Raw genomic sequence first — 7,473 nt, 5'->3', positions numbered from 1 at the left:
GTCGTAAAATAGGAAGAACATAATCTAAAAGCAATGAAAACATGATGAAAAATGGACACAAATAAATGCACAATCTCTGCAAAACACAAAATGACCAGTGGGAAATAAGATCTTTAAGATTTTCAAAACCACTGCAAACACAGAAAAGTCAGCACAGAATTATTCAAAACAACTACGGAGAGAATCAGAAAGATCAATAACGGAAGAAAATCTGTTAAAGCGGGAAGCAAAACTAACAAACAGATGTAGAACCATTTGAAACCGAGACAAAACACCAGCAAAGAGCCACAAAACAGCAACACAGAGAATCAAAAGACCAGAAAGAGATGCAAATCAATGAAAACGAGAAGCAAAATGAACCTAAATAGGTGTAAAACAACTGGAAAGACACACAAAATGACCAGAAAGAGATTAAATTTTGCTGAAAGACTTGCAAAATCATTGAGAACAGAAAACACAGCACAGAATTTGTCAAAACAACCACTAAAACTCACAAAACAGTGACACAGAGAATTAAAAAGACCAGAAAGAGATGCAAACCGATGAAAACAAGATGCAAAATAAACACAAGTAGATGTCAAACAACCGCGAAAACACACAAAATGACCAGAAAGAGATTAAAACTGACAATAACATACAAAACTGACAAAAATTAATGTAAAAACCAGTTCAAAAATAATCAAGAAGACCACAAAGAGATGCAAACCAATGAAAACAAGATCCAAAATGAACACACACAGATGTAAAGCTATTCCAGAGACAAAACACCAGCAAAGAGGCCACAAAACAGCAACACAGAGAATCAAAAGACCAGAAAGAGATACAAACCAATGAAAACTAAATGTAGAAAGATGGAAGACAACTGCAAAGATGCACAAAATGACCATAAGGAGAATAAAACTGACCATAACAGATACAAAACTGACAAAAAACAGTTCAAAAAGAATCAAAAAGACCAGAACGAGATGCAAACTGATGAAAACAAGTTGTAAAATGAACCTAAATAGTCGCAAAACACCTGCAAAGACACATGTCAGGTTGCCACGGTGACCAGCGTGTACCATAGCAACCCTTGGTGGCGTGTTCCTCCCCTAAACCCTGAAGGCCGAGGGTCTCGCGGCGCTACGAGGACGCCTGCGAGGGCCTCCAAGGGCAGAAATACGTGGAAATTTGGCATCGGATCACCACCAACACCACCTCGAGTGTCATTTTTTAAAAAACAAAAACAAGGATTTAAACGGTGCTTCGAGTGAAATTTGACATCACGCGCTTGAACCGCCGACCTCCAGACGACCGGCTTGTGATTCGGTGTCACTCGGCTGGGAGTTGACGTGGGAGGGCAGCGGCGAGGCGTTTTTACTGTTTGTTTTTCAGCCCCTCGGCATCTTTTTTTTTTTTTTTTTTATTCCCTCCTCAGGCTGCTTCAAGGCTGGAAAAAGCGCATCCACGGCGTCCACATCGGTCTCTTCCTGCTCCTCATTCTGTGTTTTTTTAAACTTTATCCATGAAATCCTGCTCGTGTGTTTGGCTGCGGACCATCGAGGTCACAGAGGTTAAGTGGTTGGCAGCGAAATTTACACTTGTTTACATGTTTTTATTCTGTTTTCGCTGCAAGGACACGCAGCTGTTTACGCACTGTGGCACCCACTCCTTCACCGACCTTGACCCGACATCCGCGGAAAAAAAATAAATTATTAAATCACTGCAAAATTCTCAACAGACTCTAGATTCGTGTTTTAAAAAAAAAAAAAAAACAGCCCAACATGTGATGAATGACACAATGAATTGTTGTATTACAAAGTGGGAAGAACTGATGGAAAATAGTTCAGTTTTCTCAGCTTCAGAAAAGACAAATTGTATTATAATAAAAATAAAAACAGTCTGAACTGTAAGCAGTTTCTGGGTGTTTTTTTTCCCCATTTTTACTCACCATGGTCTTATTTTTCACTGCAATATAAACTCCTGCACCTCTATGGAAACAGAACAACCATTTAATAATATCTTCTGTGTCATATAACATCAATATAAAGCCTTAAGCCATAAAAATCAAGACATTTCTCCAAGTGGCCACAATATTGGAAAAACTGTTTCTACATACTATAGATATTTTACCACGTACATTTCCAAAGTCTGCATTTTTCACACTGACTCTAGAAAGATGTTTCACCATGCTGAATGTATCTTCCAAGAACTAGCTCCTCTGTTTACCATTTCTGAGCCATGCTGTATTTATTTTATCGATCCAATATGTTTTATTTGCTCTCGATAATGGATTCCTCTCTGTTCTGTGTAAACACTGCCTGCAGTTCAACCAAAAACTCCCAGAATTTTTATTAAATGACTATTGGCTGCAGCTGAGTCAGTCGTGGCTTCTCAGTTACACAAAGGAATGCAGAATTTTTAGATTTTTACAGAATGTGGTTGGCATGCAGAATAAAGTGATTTCTGATTAAATATCACAGTTTTAGGTTTAGATTTTGGTTAGGTTTCCTGACAAAACCGTACATCCCACAGGATATACATTCAAAGATCACCAGAAAGTGAAAAATCCAACATTTTTTTTTTCCTGTTTTTAAAGTTTCTGGCTCTAAAAACGGTGCCATTTTGTTAGTTTTTTAAAGATAACATGTAGGGATGTCTGATAATATCGGCCCACCGATATTATCAATCATTTCTATGAAGCAATAACAGCCTTTTTCTCTGAGCTGTAATGATTCACTTCAGGCACAAATTTCCACACACAACTCGAGGCTTATTGGTAAAAATCCACGACACAACATGTGATAATGACGATGTGGCTACAGCAGAACACAAAATATTTAAAAATTATGAGCTTGTTTTTAAATTTACAGCTCCATAGCCAACATCCTGCAGCTGCAATGCACTGACTCCAGATTTTAATACAATAAATGATCGATTTTAAATCAGAATCATGATGCAATTTGCATGTGTGGTTGGCCTGTAGAATAAAATGATTTCTGATTAAATATCACATTCTTAGGTTAAGATTTTGGTTAAATTTCCTGACAAAAGCATACATCCCACAGGACATGTATTCAAAGATCACCAGAAAGTGAAAAATCCAACATTTTTTCTGTTTTTACAGTTTCTGGCTCTAAAAATTATGCAATTTTGCCAGTTTTTTTAAGATAATATGTAGGGATGTCAATAATATCGATCCACTGATATTATCGGCCCGATATTGACATAGAAATGTAATATCGGTCAATATCATTATCGTTTTTTTGCCTATCATGAAAACTGGTAAAATGATGCCTGGATTTCACTGGCATTTACTGAACTCATAGAGGGAGGGAGAGTGTGAACTGTTGTTTGAGACAATTAAAATATATGTGTGTGTGTGTGTGTGTGTGTGTGTGTGTGTGTGTGTGTGTGTGTGTGTGTGTGTGTGTGTGTGTGTGTGTGTGTGTGTGGCATAAATATGGCATTTTCCCATAACTTAACTTGAAGTACTTTTCTTATTTTGCACAGATAACGTTCACATTTGAAAAGTCTTGTTGCATTTGAGAATGTATCCAATGGGGCAACACAATAAAATTAGGCATGATGTGTTAATTCCACGACAGGAGATATATGATGTTACCTAAAATTAGTTAAATAGCCCACATATATCGGTATCAGTTGATATCGGAATCGGAAATTGAGAGTTGGACAATATCGGCATATTGGTTATTGGCAAAAAAGCCAATATCGGACATCCCTAATAAGCCTTTTAAACAGCTGAGTGGGTTCAGAGTAGTAAGTTAAAGACAGCTGGAGCAAAACTTCTGCTAAAAACTGGTTAATATTTAGTCTGAACTCTAAAATACGTTCACGAATATCACACACAACTTTGTTTAATCCTTTAGATCATTTGTTCAGTTGCAGATTGGAAAAACACTTCAACACTAATCAATATTGTCTCTGTTTCAAAGTCATTTTCCACCAATACTTTAAATATTTTGAGGATTCTTTAATATTTAAATTGAACTATAAAGGACGTGTGCAGCCAAGGACATCAGAATGGAAGCAGCTGTATTCATGTAAAATAATAAACTGTGCTTTAACACACATAAGCAACTACTTAGAGGTTGTAGCTGTGAGTGCTTTTAAGGTAATAAAACTACTATGAAACTGTGATGCAAATTATTATTTGTAGTTCAGGACCCAGATTAGATTATGCACTCCGACTCTAGACGATTTCAATATTCACTAATATAAATTCTGGTGAAAAATGGTTTAAACGTGAATGTTAAATCACCATTTGATGAGAAAATTTTAACTTTTTAACCTCTTCTGATCATCTTTTCAATAAATAAAATGCCCTCCATGTGGTAGCCTTTTAATTCAGAGCAAATTGATTCAAATAATCGTAATAAAATCATTTCTATGAAGCAATAACTGCCTTTTTCTATGAGCTGTGAAAATTCACTGATGCACAGATTTTCACTGAAAATTCGAGGCTTATTGGTAAAAATCCACGACACAACATGGAATAATGACGACACTTACAACAGAATATAAAATATTTAAAAATTATGAGCTTGTTTTTAAATTTACAGCTCCATAAACAACATACTGCAGCTGGAATGCACTGAGTCCAGATAATATTATAATAATTGACCGATTTTAAATCAGAATCGTGACGCAATTTGCACGAGGAGGATATATGAGGTGTTAAATAACAGCTGTAATTTAATTTTATTTAATTTGAGCATATTGAAACTTTAAATGATTGTTTATCCTCTCATTCACTGACGAAAAGTGAGGTTTGACTCATTATTTAACAGCCACAAATCATATATTTTGCAGAGTTTAGACTGATTGGTCGATGATTTCACAAATTTATGCTGTTTTCTTTGTCACACTTTTGATGTTATCTCATGTTATAATGCTCCATTGTGTGTTTTAAGTCAATTATGTGGCAAATATATGAGTTTTAAAAATTCTATTACACATCAAACTGCAATATCTGTCAGAAAAATCTAAATTTTATGATAAATATTGTAGTTAAGCTTTGGTTAGGCTCAGAGAAACATGTAGTTTTGCTTTAAAATGTACTTATTTAAGTGGTTTTGTTGCGGCTTAAATGACTTTGACACTCTGAGATATAATAAATTTAGATGATCAAGATGTTGTTATATTCTGCATTTAAAAACTGTGTATAAATGCCCTTCAGTACTGTGACAGTGAAGTATTCTCCAGCCTCCTTCTGCCCTCTGCTGTCCACTAACTGTCAGATCATCCAATAAACGTATAATTGGATCATAATCTGTACAATATGTGACACAAACTGCATGTTCCAGCATAATCAAAGCTAAACTGATCTGTTTATTCCACACAGAACACATTAAGATGGAAAATGATCCCTCAGCTCCATTAATTTGCTCTAATAACCCATAAATATGAATCACAATCACTTTATTCTCCGTGTTTCAGGATGCAAAGATTTTACATTTGGAAGTTTCTCCATTACCACATACAGGATATTCTTCATAGTAAAATTATTGACCTTAAATTAATACAATGTGAACTTTGCAGGCTCCTGAACAACACAAAGTTTATCCAAAGTGCAAAGTGATGATAAGGTGAGTATTTCATTTTATTTTTAGTTCGTTTTGGGATTTTACTCGAATGCCAACACAATTTTTCCAAAAGTATGCGATTTTTCACTGAGTCACAGCAGCTTATTAACTATTAGACACTACTGTTTTGTTATATGCAAAATACTACCAACTATTAGATGTTACAAGGTCAGTTATTGGAATTTACACCAGTATTGTACAAGTAGACGCTTCAGGAAGTACACAGACCCCTTCACTATTATTACACTTCTTCTTGTCGTATATTTTATTATAAATGGAGAAATTGACGTTTTTATAGATAGATAGATAGATGGATAGATGGATAGATAGATAGATAGACAGACAGACAGACAGACAGACAGACAGACAGACAGACAGACAGACAGACAGACAGACAGACAGACAGACAGACAGACAGACAGACAGACAGACAGACAGACAGACAGACAGACAGACAGACAGACAGATAGATAGATAGATAGATAGATAGATAGATAGATAGATAGATAGATAGATAGATAGATAGATAGATAGATAGATAGATAGATAGATAGTCAGTCTGCAAATTTTATTAACAATAAAAGATTCTCTCATTTACAAAAGTATGACTTGGGGAAGATTTAAACACCTAAACGTGATTATTTCTTAGTTTATACATGTCTGCAGCTGCTTTTATCTGTAAAAAACAGTCATAACATCTGAATACACTTCATTTTATGTCCATCAGTTGCAACAGTAAAATTATATCTTTGTGAAACTTTTATGCAACATCTACACTGCCATTAAAACTTTTACAGGAATATTTTGGCCATTCTCTGTTTATAAATCATGAAAAAGCAAGCTTTGTCTCCCAAGTAAAGACAAGTTCTGTAATAATTTAGACACACCTGTACAAGTTCTTCTCTGCTGAGGTTGCTTGGTGTTTTTTGAAGTTTTAGGGCATGTCAAGTAGTAATAGCAAGCTGAAACTGAAGCAGCTCAACTTTAGTCTTTATTATGGTTTTGCTGCTTATAATATGACTGTTTTCTCCAGGATCAGTCTTGGTTTTTGCATGTTGCTGCTGGTGTTTAAATGTGGCTTTCCAAACCATTTTCAAATAAGCAACCACAATTTCCATCAACATTTTCAACCATTTTGCATTAGACTAACAATGAAATGTTGCTACTTTCTGCTCACTATTAACTGATGACACATTTATTTGTAAAAATTCAACTAAGGGTGCTATGCATGTTTTCCATCCCCTGTAAGCCTGCTGTGAACTCAAACTGGGATCTAGAGCATCCTGTTTGCATTCAGAAACCCTGAAACTGGCCAATCACAATCGATTAACCACCGTCCATCTTACCTGGATACGTTTTATTACCTGATATGTAAAACACTAAAGCCATGTAATCGAAAAAGAGGGAATCAAGGAAGATTAACTGTATAAAACCACATAGCTCGTGATAAATACCTTCACAAAGACGTGCTGCAAAACTGTAGTCTCCAATGACGAATTCTTAAACAAGCGATGACCTCCTGTGTGTTATAGAGACAGAAAGCAGATTTAATAAATTATTGATCAGATGATCAGTCTGCAAGACAAAAGTAGCATTGCATAACCTGCAAAAGATCTCAACCATGTTGTTTTAAAGAGCAAATAGCAGTTTCATATGTATAATTGTGTATGGTCTAAGCCAATATTTTCAAATTAGTCTGAATATTCCAATATCGTATATAATACTGAAGGTTCTTAACATTAACAATGACAATATCCAAACAGCAGGCAAAATGCATCACAACATACCATCATAAATGAAGCAATATGGTGCATCAGAGATGCCCCGGCCTACAAATCATATTCTCCAGATTTAAAGGAACATACTTGTTTGGTACAGATGTAGCAAA

Source organism: Amphiprion ocellaris, chromosome 3, assembly GCF_022539595.1.
Source record: "Amphiprion ocellaris isolate individual 3 ecotype Okinawa chromosome 3, ASM2253959v1, whole genome shotgun sequence".
NCBI classification, from domain to species: Eukaryota; Metazoa; Chordata; class Actinopteri; family Pomacentridae; genus Amphiprion; species Amphiprion ocellaris.
This window is presented reverse-complemented; position numbering follows the sequence as displayed.